This window comes from Staurois parvus, unplaced genomic scaffold (genome assembly GCF_062004578.1).
Source record: "Staurois parvus isolate SC_StPar_1 unplaced genomic scaffold, SC_StPar_1.0 ptg001174l, whole genome shotgun sequence".
Lineage (NCBI taxonomy): Eukaryota > Metazoa > Chordata > Amphibia > Anura > Ranidae > Staurois > Staurois parvus.
Window position 1 is genome coordinate 45,681 of NW_028318970.1, and position 18,437 is coordinate 64,117.

Here is an 18,437-nt window from a genome sequence, read left to right on the forward strand (position 1 = left end):
TGTAGGCCTTCCTTATAACAGATTATTTCTTCACTTCCTCTCCACTTTCACATCAGCTGACACTTCTGCACATTTCATCTATAAGAAGCCGCCAACAGATCAGCTGTAATTACTGTCAGGCAAAGCTTCGTAATGCGCTAATCCGCCCCATAAACACTTGGACTGCGCCACCCGCTCAGCTTTATACCCGACAAATGGACGGGATTTACAAACAGACGCAGGATTTCATTTCAATTACGGCCCTTCACACAAGACGTTTCCCAGATCCCCCATGCAGGCAATCCGGTCACAGGACGAGCGCCTCAATAAGACGCCTTAAGAAAAAAAAAAAAACATAGAAAGTAAAAATAAAATAATTTGATCACAAAAATTAACTTTTTTGTGTGTTTACCCCAAATCGCCCAATCCATCCACAGACTTGATAGAAAGGTCTGAAAGGGAATGTCGTCACACGTCGCAATGTTTTTTTTTTGTTTGTTTTTTTATTGAGACACAAATGTAAAAACTTCATGTCAAAAATGTAAACAAATACACCGGGACTGACTTCGGGGGACATTGACAAGGACTTGTCCAAAACTGACTCTGTTTTTATCTATTTTTGACACATTTTTTGGTGAATGAGTGGGGGGGGGGGGGAGAGGATGCACCCCATACTGATTCCCATAGGGAAGGGTGGGATCTGAGGGCCCCCTTATTATAGGGGACTTCTAGATTCCAATAGGCCTCCCCACTCGCAGACCCCCAATGCCACCGCCCAAGGTTGTGAGGAAGAGGCCCTTGTCCTCCTCAACAACAGATGCAGATCCACCCCTGCATACCCCCCTCCCAATCACAGCTGGCCTCTGGCACACCCCCTCCCAATCACAGCCTGCCTCTGGCACACCCCCCTCCCAATCACAGCCTGCCTCTGGCACACCCCCCTCCCAATCACAGTCTGCTTCTGGCACACCCCCCTCCCAATCACAGTCTGCTTCTGGCACACCCCCCCTCCCAAGCACAGCTGGCCATTGGAACACACACCCTCCCAATCACAGCTGGCCTCTGGCACACCCCCCCTCCCAATCACAGCCTGCCTCTGGCACACCCCCCTCCCAATCACAGCCTGCCTCTGGCACCCACCTCCTCCCAATCATAGCCTGGCTCTGGCACATAGCCCCTCCCAATCACAGCCGGCCTCTGGCACATAGCCCCTCCCAATCACAGCCTGCCTCTGGCACACACCCCCTCCCAATCACAGCCTGCCTCTGGCACACACCCCTCCCAATCACATCCGGCCTCTGGCACACACCCCCTCCCAATCACAGCCGGCCTCTGGCACATAGCCCCTCCCAATCACAGCCGGACTCTGGCACACACCCCCTCTCAATCACAGCCGGACTCTGGCACATAGCCCCTCCCAATCACAGCCTGCCTTTGGCACGTAGCCCCTCCCACTCACAGCCTGCCTTTGGCACGTAGCCCCTCCCACTCACAGCCTGCCTCTGGCACACACGCTCCCAATAACATCCAGCCTCTGGCACACCCCCTCCCAATCACAGCCGGCCTCTGGCACACATACCTCGCAATCACAGCCTGCCTTTGGCACATGCCCCCTCCCAATCACAGCCTGCCTCTAGCAAGTGCCCCCTCCCAATCACAGTCTGCATCTGGCACACATATAGTCAGGTCCATAAATATTGGGACATGGACACAATTCTAACATTTTTGGCTCTATACACCACCACAATGGATTTGAAATGAAACAAACAAGATTTGCTTTAACTGCAGACTGTCAGCTTTAATTTGAGGGTATTTACATCCAAATCAGGTGAACGGTGTAGGAATTACAACAGTTTGCATATGTGCCTCCCACTTATTAAGGGACCAAAAGTAATGGGACAATTGGCTTCTCAGCTGTTCCATGGCCAGGTGTGTGTTATTCCCTCATTATCCCAATTACAATGAGCAGATAAAAGGTCCAGAGTTCATTTCAAGTGTGCTATTTGCATTTGGAATCTGTTGCTGTCAACTCTCAAGATGAAATCCAAAGAGCTGTCACTATCAGTGAAGGCATCATTAGGCTGAAAAAACAAAACAAACCCATCAGAGAGATAGCAAAAACATTAGGCGTGGCCAAAACAACCGTTTGGAAAATTCTTAAAAAGAAGGAACGCACCGGTGAGCTCAGCAACACCAAAAGACCCGGAAGACCACGGAAAACAACTGTGATAGATGACCGAAGAATTCTTTCCCTGGTGAAGAAAACACCCTTCACCACAGTTGGCCAGATCAAGAACACTCTCCAGGAGGTAGGTGTATGTGTGTCAAAGTCACCAATCAAGAGAAGACTTCACCAGAGTGAATACAGAGGGTTCACCACAAGATGGAAACCATTGGTGAGCCTCAAAAACAGGAAGGCCAGATTAGAGTTTGCCAAACGACATGTAAAAAAGCCTTCACAGTTCTGGAACAACATCCTATGGACAGATGAGACCGACATCAACTTGTACCAGAGTGATGGGAAGAGAAGAGGATGGAGAAGGAACTGCTCATGATCCTAAGCATACCACCTCATCAGTGATCATGGTGGTGGTAGTGTCATGGCGTGGGCATGTATGGCTGCCAATGGAACTGCTTCTCTTGTATTTATTGATGATGTGACTGCTGACAGAAGCAGCCGGATGAATTGTGAAGTGTTTCGGGAATATTATCTGCTCATATTCAGCCAAATGCTTCACAACTCATTGGACGCTTCACAGTGCAGATGGACAATGACCCAAAGCAGACTGCAAAAGCAACCAAAGAGTTTTTTAAGGGAAAGAAGTGGAATGTTATGCAATGGCCAAGTCAGTCACCTGACCTGAATCCGATTGAGCATTTCACTTGCTGAAGACAAAACTGAAGGGAAAATGCCCCAAGAACAAGCAGGAACTGAAGACAGTTGCAGTAGAGGCCTGGCAGAGCATCACCAGGGATGAAACCCAGCGTCTGGTGATGTCTATGCGTTCCACACTTCAGGCTGTAATTGACTGCAAAGGATTTGCAACCAAGTATTAAAAAGTGAAAGTTTGATTTATGATTATTATTCTGTCCCATTACTTTTGGTCCCTTAACAAGTGGGAGGCACATATGCAAACTGTTGTAATTCCTACACCGTTCACCTGATTTGGATGTAAATACCCTCAAATTAAAGCTGATAGTCTGCAGTTAAAGGACATCTTGTTTGTTTCATTTCAAATCCATTGTGGTGTATAGAGCCAAAAATGTTAGAATTGTGTTGATGTCCCAATATTTATGGACCTGACTGTACCTCCCAATCACAGCCTTGGGAGCCTTTTCTCCCCCTCCCAATCACAGCCTGCCTCTGGCACACACCCCCTCCCAATCACAGCCTGCCTCTAGCATGTGCCCCCTCCCAATCACAGTCTGCCTCTGGCACATAGCCCCTCCCAATCACAGCCTGCCTCTAGCACTTTCCTCCCCCTACCAATCACAGCCTGCTTCTGGCACACCCCTCCCCTGACAAATCATAGCCTGCCTCTCACACATGCCCCCCCCCCCCATTGGAGCTTTTTAACCTTGTGTTTACTGGTCGTTCTCACAATGTAAGTCTAAGAGTTGGCCAACCATTTGAAAACAATGCCCTCCTCATGTGGCTGATATCTTGTCTCAGCAGCTGCTAATGTGAATCTAGCATCAGATAAATTGCTGTAAAGTGTATACCTGCCAAGCAATCAGAATAGAACCACTGACAATGCTATTCTCTCCAGAAGGCCAGCACCCTCTTTGTTCAGGTTTCATCCAAGGTCACCATCTACTTCTACAATGGAGATTCTGGCTCTGGGATGACACAGTCATGTAAATCATGGTGCCTGTGCAGTTCTTGGCTGTCTGCGTTTACAAATGTTGGACACAGATCAGCCCCTGCTGCAGCCTCTCAGCATTATTTTAGGACAGTTGGTTAGTAAAACAAGAAGCGAAGTGGGTGGCAGCACTGAGCACCTTCCAGCTCCACTGGGGGAAATTCTCATTTAGGCTAGCTTCACCTATGCAGGTAGTGTTTCAGCCATTTCTGCATTGCATTGCAAGATTAGAGGAACTGAATTTATTCTCTACTGAGAAGAGGAGATTAAGGGGGGATCTCCATGTATAATACATAAGGGGGGATATGATCTCCATGTATAATACATAAGGGGGGATATGATCTCCATGTATAATACATAAGGGGGGGATATGATCTCCATGTATAATACATAAGGGGGGATATGATCTCCATGTATAATACATAAGGGGGGGATATGATCTCCATGTATAATACATAAGGGGGATATGATCTCCATGTATAATACATAAGGGGGATATGATCTCCATATATAATACATAAGGGGGGGATATGATCTCCATGTATAATACATAAGGGGGATATGATCTCCATGTATAATACATAAGGGGGGTATGATCTCCATGTATAATACATAAGGGGGGATATGATCTCCATGTATAATACATAAGGGGGGGATATGATCTCCATGTATAATACATAAGGGGGGATATGATCTCCATGTATAATACATAAGGGGGGGATATGATCTCCATGTATAATACATAAGGGGGATATGATCTCCATGTATAATACATAAGGGGGGATATGATCTCCATGTATAATACATAAGGGGGGATATGATCTCCACGTATAATACATAAGGGGGGATATGATCACCATGTATAATACATAAGGGGGGATATGATCTCCATGTATAATACATAAGGGGGGGGGGATATGATCTCCATGTATAATACATAAGGGGGGATATGATCTCCATGTATAATACATAAGGGGGGATATGATCACCATGTATAATACATAAGGGGGGATATGATCTCCATGTATAATACATAAGGGGGGATATGATCACCACGTATAATACATAATGGGGGATATGATCTCCATGTATAATACATAAGGGGGGATATGATCTCCATGTATAATACATAAGGGGGATATGATCTCCATGTATAATACATAAGGGGGATATGATCTCCACGTATAATACATAAGGGGGGATATGATCTCCACGTATAATACATAAGGGGGGATATGATCTCCATGTATAATACATAAGGGGGGATATGATCACCATGTATAATACATAAGGGGGATATGATCTCCATGTATAATACATAAGGGGGGATATGATCTCCATGTATAATACATAAGGGGGGATATGATCACCATGTATAATACATAAGGGGGGATATGATCTCCAATTATAATACATAAGGGAGGATATGATCTCCATGTATAATACATAAGGGGGGATATGATCACCATGTATAATACATAATGGGGGATATGATCTCCATGTATAATACATAAGGGGGGATATGATCTCCATGTATAATACATAAGGGAAGATATGATCTCCATGAATAATACATAAGGGGGGATATGATCTCCATGTATAATACATAAGGGGGGATATGATCACCATGTATAATACATAAGGGGGGATATGATCACCATGTATAATACATAAGGGGGGATATGATCTCCATGTATAATACATAAGGGGGGATATGATCTCCATGTATAATACATAAGGGGGGATATGATCTCCATGTATAATACATAAGGGGGATATGATCTCCATGTATAATACATAAGGGGGGATATGATCTCCATGTATAATACATAAGGGGGGATATGATCTCCATGTATAATACATAAGGGGGGATATGATCACCATGTATAATACATAAGGGGGATATGATCTCCATGTATAATACATAAGGGAGGATATGATCTCTATGTATAATACATAAGGGGGGGATATGATCTCCAATTATAATACATAAGGGGGGATATGATCACCATGTATAATACATAAGGGGGGATATGATCTCCATGTATAATACATAAGGGGGATATGATCTCCATGTATAATACATAAGGGGGGATATGATCACCATGTATAATACATAAGGGGAGATATGATCACCATGTATAATACATTAGGGGGGATATGATCTCCATGTATAATACATAAGGGGGGATATGATCTCCATGTATAATACATAAGGGAGGATATGATCTCCATGTATAATACATAAGGGGGGGATATGATCTCCAATTATAATACATAAGGGAGGATATGATCTCTATGTATAATACATAAGGGGGGGATATGATCTCCAATTATAATACATAAGGGGGGATATGATCACCATGTATAATACATAAGGGGGGATATGATCTCCATGTATAATACATAAGGGGGGATATGATCTCCATGTATAATACATAAGGGGGGATATGATCACCATGTATAATACATAAGGGGAGATATGATCACCATGTATAATACATTAGGGGGGATATGATCTCCATGTATAATACATAAGGGGGGATATGATCTCCATGTATAATACATAAGGGAGGATATGATCTCCATGTATAATACATAAGGGGGGGATATGATCTCCAATTATAATACATAAGGGGGGATAGGATCACCATGTATAATACATAAGGGGGGATATGATCTCCACGTATAATACATAAGGGGGGATATGATCTCCATGTATAATACATAAGGGGGGATATGATCTCCATGTATAATACATAAGGGGGGATATGATCACCATGTATAATACAAGAGGGGGGATATGATCTCCATGTATAATACATAAGGAGGATATGATCTCCATGTATAATACATATGGGGGGGATATGATCACCATGTATAATACATAATGGGGGATATGATCTCCATGTATAATACATAAGGGGGGATATGATCTCCATGTATAATACATAAGGGGGGATATGATCTCCATGTATAATACATAAGGGGGGATATGATCTCCATGTATAATACATAAGGGGGGATATGATCTCCATGTATAATACATAAGGGGGGGATATGATCTCCATGTATAATACATAAGGGGGGATATGATCTCCATGTATAATACATAAGGGGGATATGATCTCCATGTATAATACATAAGGGGGGGGGGGATATGATCTCCAAGTATAATACATAAGGGGGGATATGATCACCTTGTATAATACATAAGGGGGGATATGATCTCCATATATAATACATAAGGGGGATATGATCTCCATGTATAATACATAAGGGGGGGGGGGGATATGATCTCCATGTATAATACATAAGGGGGGATATGATCTCCATGTATAATACATAAGGGGGATATGATCTCCATGTATAATACATAAGGGGGGATATGATCTCCTTGTATAATACATAAGGGGGGGATATGATCTCCATGTATAATACATAAGGGGGGATATGATCTCCATGTATAATACATAAGGGGGATATGATCTCCATGTATAATACATAAGGGGGGATATGATCTCCATGTATAATACATAAGGGGGGATATGATCTCCATGTATAATACTAGAGATGAGCGAAGTATTCAAAAATTCGATTCGACTGATTCGGCGAATTCGTAGAAAAATTTCGATTCGAGTCGAATATATTCGCTGTGAATTTAACTTAAAAAAGGGTGTTTCTAGGCTTCAGAGAGACTTAATATTAGTGCTGAACACTGTACCTTTAATTTAAATGCCCTTGGAGTCTGCTGGGGAAGAGAAATAATACTGTCAGGCAGTATGACATGCAGATGAGTGCCGTCGATCTTAGAATCACCGCACACTTCACTCATTTGGGCAGTCACGGGGCCAAAACCAGAGTGTGGAGCCACAGTGTGGCGGTGGAGGCAGCAGCAATGGGAGGCCATACAGCACCCTATGACAAAAATGGAAACCACCAGCAGTGTGAGGAGACCTGAAAGTGGCACATGGCAGAGTGTGGCGATAGAGACAGCAGCAATGGGAGGCCGTACAGGGACCCATGACACACTCTGGACCTGGCAGCAGCATGAGGAGGCGGTACAGGGGCCCATGGCAGATTACGGGCCTGGCAGCAGCATGAGGAGTCGGTACGGGGGCCCATGGCAGATTACAGGCCTGGCAGCAGCAATGGGAGGCCGTACAGGGACCCATGACACAATCTGGACGTGGCAGCAGCATGGGGAGGCGGTACAGGGGCCCATGACAGATTACGGGCCTGGCAGCAGCATTTGGAGTCGGTACGGGGGCCCATGACACACTCTGGACCTGGCAGCAGCATGAGGAGGCGGTACAGGGGCGCATGACAGATTACGAGCCTGGCAGCAGCAACTTGGACAGGAGGACGTTCAGTTTCTGCACTGTCTGGTGCGTGCTCGCAAACTGTTGTCTCTTGGAAACGGATTCCAAGAAAGACTGCTGACGGAATCCGTGAAGAGGAGTAGCAGGAGAAGGAGCATCTGAACGAGCGGAATATGCCAACAAGCGACAACAGGGGCCTATGGCAGATTAGGGGCCTGGCAGCAGCTATGGGAGGCCCGTAATCTGCCAGCACCCTATGTCAAAAAATTCTACACACCAGCAGTGTGTGAGGAGACCTGAAAGTGGCACATGGCAGAGTGTGGCGATGGAGACAGCAGCAATGGGAGGCCGTACAGGGACCCATGAGAGACTCTGGACCTGGCAGCAGCATGAGGAAGCGGTATATAGGGGCCTATGGCAGATTAGGGGCCTGGCAGCAGCAATGGGAGGCCCATAATCTGCCAGCACCCTATGTCAAAAAATTCTACACACCAGCAGTGTGAGGAGACCTGAAAGTGGCACATGGCAGAGTGTGGCGATGGAGACAGCAGCAATGGGAGGCCGTACAGGGACCCATGACAGACTCTGGACCTGGCAGCAGCATGAGGAGGCGGTATATAGGGGCCTATGGCAGATTAGGGGCCTGGCAGCAGCTATGGGAGGCCCATAATCTGCCAGCACCCTATGTCAAAAAATTCTACACACCAGCAGTGTGTGAGGAGACCTGAAAGTGGCACATGGCAGAGTGTGGCGATGGAGACAGCAGCAATGGGAGGCCGTACAGGGACCCATGACAGACTCTGGACCTGGCAGCAGCATGAGGAGGCGGTATATAGGGGCCTATGGCAGATTAGGGGCCTGGCAGCAGCTATGGGAGGCCCATAATCTGCCAGCACCCTATGTCAAAAAATTCTACACACCAGCAGTGTGTGAGGAGATCTGAAAGTGGCACATGGCAGAGTGTGGCGATGGAGACAGCAGCAATGGGAGGCCGTACAGGGACCCATGACAGACTCTGGACCTGGCAGCAGCATGAGGAGGCGGTATATAGGGGCCCATGGCAGATTAGGGGCCTGGCAGCAGCTATGGGAGGCCCATAATCTGCCAGCACCCTATGTCAAAAAATTCTACACACCAGCAGTGTGTGAGGAGACCTGAAAGTGGCACATGGCAGAGTGTGGCGATGGAGACAGCAGCAATGGGAGGCCGTACAGGGACCCATGACAGACTCTGGACCTGGCAGCAGCATGAGGAGGCGGTATATAGGGGCCTATGGCAGATTAGGGGCCTGGCAGCAGCTATGGGAGGCCCGTAATCTGCCAGCACCCTATGTCAAAAAATTCTACACACCAGCAGTGTGTGAGGAGACCTGAAAGTGGCACATGGCAGAGTGTGGCGATGGAGACAGCAGCAATGGGAGGCCGTACAGGGACCCATGACAGACTCTGGACCTGGCAGCAGCATGAGGAGGCGGTATATAGGGGCCTGTGGCAGATTAGGGGCCTGGCAGCAGCTATGGGAGGCCCATAATCTGCCAGCACCCTATGTCAAAAAATTCTACACAGCAGCAGTGTGTGAGGAGACCTGAAAGTGGCACATGGCAGAGTGTGGCGATGGAGACAGCAGCAATGGGAGGCCGTACAGGGACCCATGACAGACTCTGGACCTGGCAGCAGCATGAGGAGGCGGTATATAGGGGCCCGTGGCAGATTAGGGGCCTGGCAGCAGCTATAGGAGGCCCATAATCTGCCAGCACCCTATGTCAAAAAATTCTACACACCAGCAGTGTGTGAGAAGACCTGAAAGTGGCACATGGCAGAGTGTGGCGATGGAGACAGCAGCAATGGGAGGCCGTACAGGGACCCATGAGAGACTCTGGACCTGGCAGCAGCATGAGGAAGCGGTATATAGGGGCCTATGGCAGATTAGGGGCCTGGCAGCAGCAATGGGAGGCCCATAATCTGCCAGCACCCTATGTCAAAAAATTCTACACACCAGCAGTGTGTGAGGAGACCTGAAAGTGGCACATGGCAGAGTGTGGCGATGGAGACAGCAGCAATGGGAGGCCGTACAGGGACCCATGACAGACTCTGGACCTGGCAGCAGCATGAGGAGGCGGTATATAGGGGCCTATGGCAGATTAGGGGCCTGGCAGCAGCTATGGGAGGCCCGTAATCTGCCAGCACCCTATGTCAAAAAATTCTACACACCAGCAGTGTGTGAGGAGACCTGAAAGTGGCACATGGCAGAGTGTGGCGATGGAGACAGCAGCAATGGGAGGCCGTACAGGGACCCATGACAGACTCTGGACCTGGCAGCAGCATGAGGAGGCGGTATATAGGGGCCTATGGCAGATTAGGGGCCTGGCAGCAGCTATGGGAGGCCCGTAATCTGCCAGCACCCTATGTCAAAAAATTCTACACACCAGCAGTGTGTGAGGAGACCTGAAAGTGGCACATGGCAGAGTGTGGCGATGGAGACAGCAGCAATGGGAGGCCGTACAGGGACCCATGACAGACTCTGGACCTGGCAGCAGCATGAGGAGGCGGTATATAGGGGCCCGTGGCAGATTAGGGGCCTGGCAGCAGCTATAGGAGGCCCATAATCTGCCAGCACCCTATGTCAAAAAATTCTACACACCAGCAGTGTGTGAGGAGACCTGAAAGTGGCACATGGCAGAGTGTGGCGATGGAGACAGCAGCAATGGGAGGCCGTACAGGGACCCATGACAGACTCTGGACCTGGCAGCAGCATGAGGAGGCGGTATATAGGGGCCTATGGCAGATTAGGGGCCTGGCAGCAGCTATGGGAGGCCCATAATCTGCCAGCACCCTATGTCAAAAAATTCTACACACCAGCAGTGTGTGAGGAGACCTGAAAGTGGCACATGGCAGAGTGTGGCGATGGAGACAGCAGCAATGGGAGGCCGTACAGGGACCCATGACAGACTCTGGACCTGGCAGCAGCATGAGGAGGCGGTATATAGGGGCCCATGGCAGATTAGGGGCCTGGCAGCAGCTATGGGAGGCCCATAATCTGCCAGCACCCTATGTCAAAAAATTCTACACACCAGCAGTGTGTGAGGAGACCTGAAAGTGGCACATGGCAGAGTGTGGCGATGGAGACAGCAGCAATGGGAGGCCGTACAGGGACCCATGACAGACTCTGGACCTGGCAGCAGCATGAGGAGGCGGTATATAGGGGCCTATGGCAGATTAGGGGCCTGGCAGCAGCTATGGGAGGCCCATAATCTGCCAGCACCCTATGTCAAAAAATTCTACACACCAGCAGTGTGTGAGGAGACCTGAAAGTGGCACATGGCAGAGTGTGGCGATGGAGACAGCAGCAATGGGAGGCCGTACAGGGACCCATGACAGACTCTGGACCTGGCAGCAGCATGAGGAGGCGGTATATAGGGGCCCGTGGCAGATTAGGGGCCTGGCAGCAGCTATAGGAGGCCCATAATCTGCCAGCACCCTATGTCAAAAAATTCTACACACCAGCAGTGTGTGAGGAGACCTGAAAGTGGCACATGGCAGAGTGTGGCGATGGAGACAGCAGCAATGGGAGGCCGTACAGGGACCCATGACAGACTCTGGACCTGGCAGCAGCATGAGGAGGCGGTATATAGGGGCCTATGGCAGATTAGGGGCCTGGCAGCAGCTATGGGAGGCCCGTAATCTGCCAGCACCCTATGTCAAAAAATTCTACACACCAGCAGTGTGTGAGGAGACCTGAAAGTGGCACATGGCAGAGTGTGGCGATGGAGACAGCAGCAATGGGAGGCCGTACAGGGACCCATGACAGACTCTGGACCTGGCAGCAGCATGAGGAGGCGGTATATAGGGGCCCATGGCAGATTAGGGGTCTGGCAGCAGCTATGGGAGGCCCATAATCTGCCAGCACCCTATGTCAAAAAATTCTACACACCAGCAGTGTGTGAGGAGACCTGAAAGTGGCACATGGCAGAGTGTGGCGATGGAGACAGCAGCAATGGGAGGCCGTACAGGGACCCATGAGAGACTCTGGACCTGGCAGCAGCATGAGGAAGCGGTATATAGGGGCCTATGGCAGATTAGGGGCCTGGCAGCAGCAATGGGAGGCCCATAATCTGCCAGCACCCTATGTCAAAAAATTCTACACACCAGCAGTGTGTGAGGAGACCTGAAAGTGGCACATGGCAGAGTGTGGCGATGGAGACAGCAGCAATGGGAGGCCGTACAGGGACCCATGACAGACTCTGGACCTGGCAGCAGCATGAGGAGGCGGTATATAGGGGCCCATGGCAGATTAGGGGCCTGGCAGCAGCTATGGGAGGCCCATAATCTGCCAGCACCCTATGTCAAAAAATTCTACACACCAGCAGTGTGTGAGGAGACCTGAAAGTGGCACATGGCAGAGTGTGGCGATGGAGACAGCAGCAATGGGAGGCCGTACAGGGACCCATGACAGACTCTGGACCTGGCAGCAGCATGAGGAGGCGGTATATAGGGGCCTATGGCAGATTAGGGGCCTGGCAGCAGCTATGGGAGGCCCGTAATCTGCCAGCACCCTATGTCAAAAAATTCTACACACCAGCAGTGTGTGAGGAGACCTGAAAGTGGCACATGGCAGAGTGTGGCGATGGAGACAGCAGCAATGGGAGGCCGTACAGGGACCCATGAGAGACTCTGGACCTGGCAGCAGCATGAGGAAGCGGTATATAGGGGCCTATGGCAGATTAGGGGCCTGGCAGCAGCAATGGGAGGCCCATAATCTGCCAGCACCCTATGTCCAAAAATTCTACACACCAGCAGTGTGTGAGGAGACCTGAAAGTGGCACATGGCAGAGTGTGGCGATGGAGACAGCAGCAATGGGAGGCCGTACAGGGACCCATGAGAGACTCTGGACCTGGCAGCAGCATGAGGAAGCAGTATATAGGGGCCTATGGCAGATTAGGGGCCTGGCAGCAGCTATGGGAGGCCCGTAATCTGCCAGCACCCTATGTCAAAAAATTCTACACACCAGCAGTGTGTGAGGAGACCTGAAAGTGGCACATGGCAGAGTGTGGCGATGGAGACAGCAGCAATGGGAGGCCGTACAGGGACCCATGAGAGACTCTGGACCTGGCAGCAGCATGAGGAAGCGGTATATAGGGGCCTATGGCAGATTAGGGGCCTGGCAGCAGCTATGGGAGGCCCATAATCTGCCAGCACCCTATGTCAAAAAATTCTACACACCAGCAGTGTGTGAGGAGACCTGAAAGTGGCACATGGCAGAGTGTGGCGATGGAGACAGCAGCAATGGGAGGCCGTACAGGGACCCATGACAGACTCTGGACCTGGCAGCAGCATGAGGAGGCGGTATATAGGGGCCCATGGCAGATTAGGGGCCTGGCAGCAGCTATGGGAGGCCCATAATCTGCCAGCACCCTATGTCAAAAAATTCTACACACCAGCAGTGTGTGAGGAGACCTGAAAGTGGCACATGGCAGAGTGTGGCGATGGAGACAGCAGCAATGGGAGGCCGTACAGGGACCCATGACAGACTCTGGACCTGGCAGCAGCATGAGGAGGCGGTATATAGGGGCCTATGGCAGATTAGGGGCCTGGCAGCAGCTATGGGAGGCCCGTAATCTGCCAGCACCCTATGTCAAAAAATTCTACACACCAGCAGTGTGTGAGGAGACCTGAAAGTGGCACATGGCAGAGTGTGGCGATGGAGACAGCAGCAATGGGAGGCCGTACAGGGACCCATGAGAGACTCTGGACCTGGCAGCAGCATGAGGAAGCGGTATATAGGGGCCTATGGCAGATTAGGGGCCTGGCAGCAGCAATGGGAGGCCCATAATCTGCCAGCACCCTATGTCCAAAAATTCTACACACCAGCAGTGTGTGAGGAGACCTGAAAGTGGCACATGGCAGAGTGTGGCGATGGAGACAGCAGCAATGGGAGGCCGTACAGGGACCCATGACAGACTCTGGACCTGGCAGCAGCATGAGGAGGCGGTATATAGGGGCCTATGGCAGATTAGGGGCCTGGCAGCAGCTATGGGAGGCCCATAATCTGCCAGCACCCTATGTCAAAAAATTCTACACACCAGCAGTGTGTAAGGAGACCTGAAAGTGGCACATGGCAGAGTGTGGCGATGGAGACAGCAGCAATGGGAGGCCGTACAGGGACCCATGACAGACTCTGGACCTGGCAGCAGCATGAGGAGGCGGTATATAGGGGCCCATGGCAGATTAGGGGCCTGGCAGCAGCTATGGGAGGCCCATAATCTGCCAGCACCCTATGTCAAAAAATTCTACACACCAGCAGTGTGTGAGGAGACCTGAAAGTGGCACATGGCAGAGTGTGGCGATGGAGACAGCAGCAATGGGAGGCCGTACAGGGACCCATGACAGACTCTGGACCTGGCAGCAGCATGAGGAGGCGGTATATAGGGGCCTGTGGCAGATTAGGGGCCTGGCAGCAGCTATGGGAGGCCCATAATCTGCCAGCACCCTATGTCAAAAAATTCTACACAGCAGCAGTGTGTGAGGAGACCTGAAAGTGGCACATGGCAGAGTGTGGCGATGGAGACAGCAGCAATGGGAGGCCGTACAGGGACCCATGAGAGACTCTGGACCTGGCAGCAGCATGAGGAAGCGGTATATAGGGGCCTATGGCAGATTAGGGGCCTGGCAGCAGCTATGGGAGGCCCATAATCTGCCAGCACCCTATGTCAAAAAATTCTACACACCAGCAGTGTGTGAGGAGACCTCAAAGTGGCACATGTTTGAGGCATGATTCATGGCGGATTTAGTCAGTTGTGTCAGGAACTGGTGGTTTGAAATCCAGACTAATCCACGCCTGATTCATTTTCACAAACGTGAGTCTCTCCACACTTTGGGTGGACAGTCGTGTCCTCCGCGGAGTTACAATACCTCCTGCCGCACTAAACACGCGCTCCGATGCCACGCTACTGGCCGGGCATGACAGCCTTTCAAGGGCAAATTCAGCTAGTTGGGGCCAAAGGTCAAGTTTCGTTGCCCAGTAGTCAAGGGGATTGTCTACCTCGGTTGGCAGGGTGCTGTCCAATTAGGCCCAAGCCTGTTGTTTGAGGTCCTGCTCCAGGTCCACCTGATGCTGCTGCTGCTGCTGCGGCTGGTTAGTAGTTTCCTCACTGCGCTGGTGAAGAAAGCTACTCATCATCGACTGCAGACTGAGGCAGCTGCTGCTGGTGGAGCTGCCACTGCTCCTACCACCCCACCCCTCCCCTGCTGCCATGGCAGCGGAACGCGAGCGCACAGGGCCCACAGTGTCTGAGGATGGACGTTGGCGCAGACAGGCAGAGACCAACTGACTACATAGGTGGTTTTTATAGTACGTTATTTTGGCCTCCCTCTCAGCAGGTGTGAAAAAGGCCACCATTTTGGAACGGTAGCGAGGGTCCAACAAGGTGGACAGCCAAAAGTCATCCCTCTGTCTGATGGTTATTATTTGGCTGTCGCTACGCAAGCAACCGAGCATGCTATGGGCCATTTGTGCCAAGGAATGCGAGGGACTCCCTGCCTCCATCTCCACAGCATACTGCCACGGTGCGTCTGGGTCCTCTGTCTCCTCCTCCTCCTCCTCTACCAGATGCTCCTGCTCCTCCACTCCTGTCCGCTGAGTGGAAAAACCACCCATTTCACTCAATAATTCCTGAGCACAAATGTCCTCCTCTACCTCCTCCTCTTCTTCCTGTCCTGCCCCCACAGGGGTCATGTGGCGTTGAGATCTGTGCGCCACGTCTACCGCACCCTGACCAGCCATTGTTAACAGCATTTGTTCAAGGACGTGCAACAGAGGAATGACGTCGTTCATCCCATAGTCCTGCCGACTCACGAATAGCGTGGCCTCCTCAAAGGGCCTGAGCAAGCGGCAGGTGTCACGCATGAGCTGCCAATGGCTGACATCGAAGTTACACAGGGGAGTACCTTTATCCGCTTGTAACATCAGGAAATCGGTGATGGCCTTTCGCTGTTCGTAAAGGCGGTCTAACATGTGTAGGGTTGAATTCCACCTTGTTGCAACGTCGCAGATCAGGCGATGCTGTGGAATTCCGTTCTGCCGCTGCAGCTCAAGGAGGGTGTGCTTTGCGGTGTAGGAATGGCTGAAATGCATGCAAAGTTTACGTGACATTTTAAGGATGTCTTGCAGTGGGATGGTGGATTTTAAGAACCGCTTGACAACCAGATTGAACACGTGAGCCATGCATGGCGCATGGCACAACCTTCCTTGACGCAGAGCAGACACCATGTTCTTTCCGTTGTCGGTCAACATGGTTCCGATTTTCAGTTTGCGCGGAGACAGCCATCTGTCGATTTCTCTGTTCATTACACTCAGAAGTTCCTCCCCTGTGTGACTACGTTCGCCAAGGCATACCAGGTGCAGAACAGCGTGACACCGTTGCGCCCTGCACATGTGATATGCCGGTCGGGTAATGGGACTTGGCACGGGGGTGGCGGCTGAGGACACGGCGGAAGAAGAGGTGGTAGAGGCGGACATCTTTGCCGGACCAAGGACGTGCAAACGTGGAGGCAAAAGCGGCGTGACCTGTCCAAGTTGCTGGTGCGGCTGTGACGGCACCACGTTCACCCAGTGGGCCGTAAATGACATGTACTGTCCCTGACCATAGTTACAGCTCCACACGTCGGCGCTGCCGTGCACTTTGGCAGAGACCGACATGCTCAAAGACTGTCCCACCATGTCTTCTACATGTGAATGCAGGGCTGGCACTGCCTTTTTGGCGAAGAAATGACGGCTTGGCACTCTCCACCGCAGCGCGGCACAAGCCATCATTTCTCTGAAAGGTGCTGAGTCCACCACTTGGAAAGGGAGGGACTGCAGCACCAGCAACTTGGACAGGAGGACGTTCAGCTTTTGCACCGTCGGGTGCGTGCTCGCAAACTGTTGTCTCTTGGAAACGGATTCCAAGAAAGACTGCTGACGGAATCCGTGAAGAGGAGTAGCAGGAGAAGGAGCATCTGAACGAGCGGAAGATGCCAACGAGCGACAACTCCCCTCAGCAGAGGTGTTGGAGCCTTGACTGGCTGATGGAGGGCGATTGACGTCGGGTGACGGAGCAAGTAACGGAGCGGGTGATGGAGCGGGGGCTGGGGCGGGCAGAACCGCCGTATCTTTATCACGGTTTTCCCAGGCCACCAAATGGCGACGCTGCATATGCTGCCGCAACGCTGTAGTCCCAACATGGGCCCCCTGGCCACGCTTGACTTTCTGGCCACATAGTCGACATACGGCTACGTTTACTTCCTCGGGCGGCTTGACGAAAAATTGCCACACCGCCGAGTAGGAAACTTTGCCCCCGATACTCCTCACTGGCTGACTGCTGCTTCCTCCGTGCACACCGGCCCCACTACTGGCCGTGGTGGTAGGCTGCAGTGGAGCTGGTGCTCTACTCCGTGGACGTTTGGCTCCACTGACACTGCTGCGACCCTGCTGCTGTCTCCTGGGCAACCCACCGACTGTTTTGCTCGCTGCCAAGCTGCCACCCTCTTCTCCTGATGATGCGGAAGAAATTGCCTGATGACGACGAGGCTGCCAAGTGCGATCAACCTCCTCATCATCAAGTAGGGTCTCCGCCTCACTACTAGCCCCCTCGGCTGCGTGTGGGTCAGGAGACAGACCTGTCTCTAGACCGGCTACCGAGCCACTCTCCTCGCCACTACTTCTTCGCCTGGCTGCTGAAAAGGCGGATGTCTCCCCCCGTTCCTGACCGCCCTCTGTTAGCTCTTCCTCACTGTACAGTGGGGCTGAGCCCACAGCATGCGATACTTCGCTTGGTGAGGGAACACCAAAGGACAGGGGCAGGTAGAGGACACGTGATTTCAGTGGGCTTGGTCCCGGGCCATGCCAACTAACGGTTGTGTCTGACGTACCCACCGACCGTTGGCTGTAGGTGTCAGAGGTGACCTGGGAAGAGGAAGACGACCGAGCCAACCAATCGACGACGGCAGGGTTGTCGGTGGAGACACGACCGCTGGATGACACCGGGAGCACTGGCCTCTGGCTGCGAATAGTGCTGCCTCGACCCCTTCCTCTGCTGCCACGTCTGCTCGCTCCTAAAACATTGCCTCCTCTGCCACTCCTCTGCATGTTGTCTGACATACTCTTTAATTAAACGATTATGTGTCCCTGAGTAACAATTCTGTGTCCCTGAGTAACAATTCTGTGTCTGTGCGAGTAACAATTCTGTGGCCCTAAGTAACAGTTCTGTGGCCCTCAGTAACAATTCTGTGTCCCTGA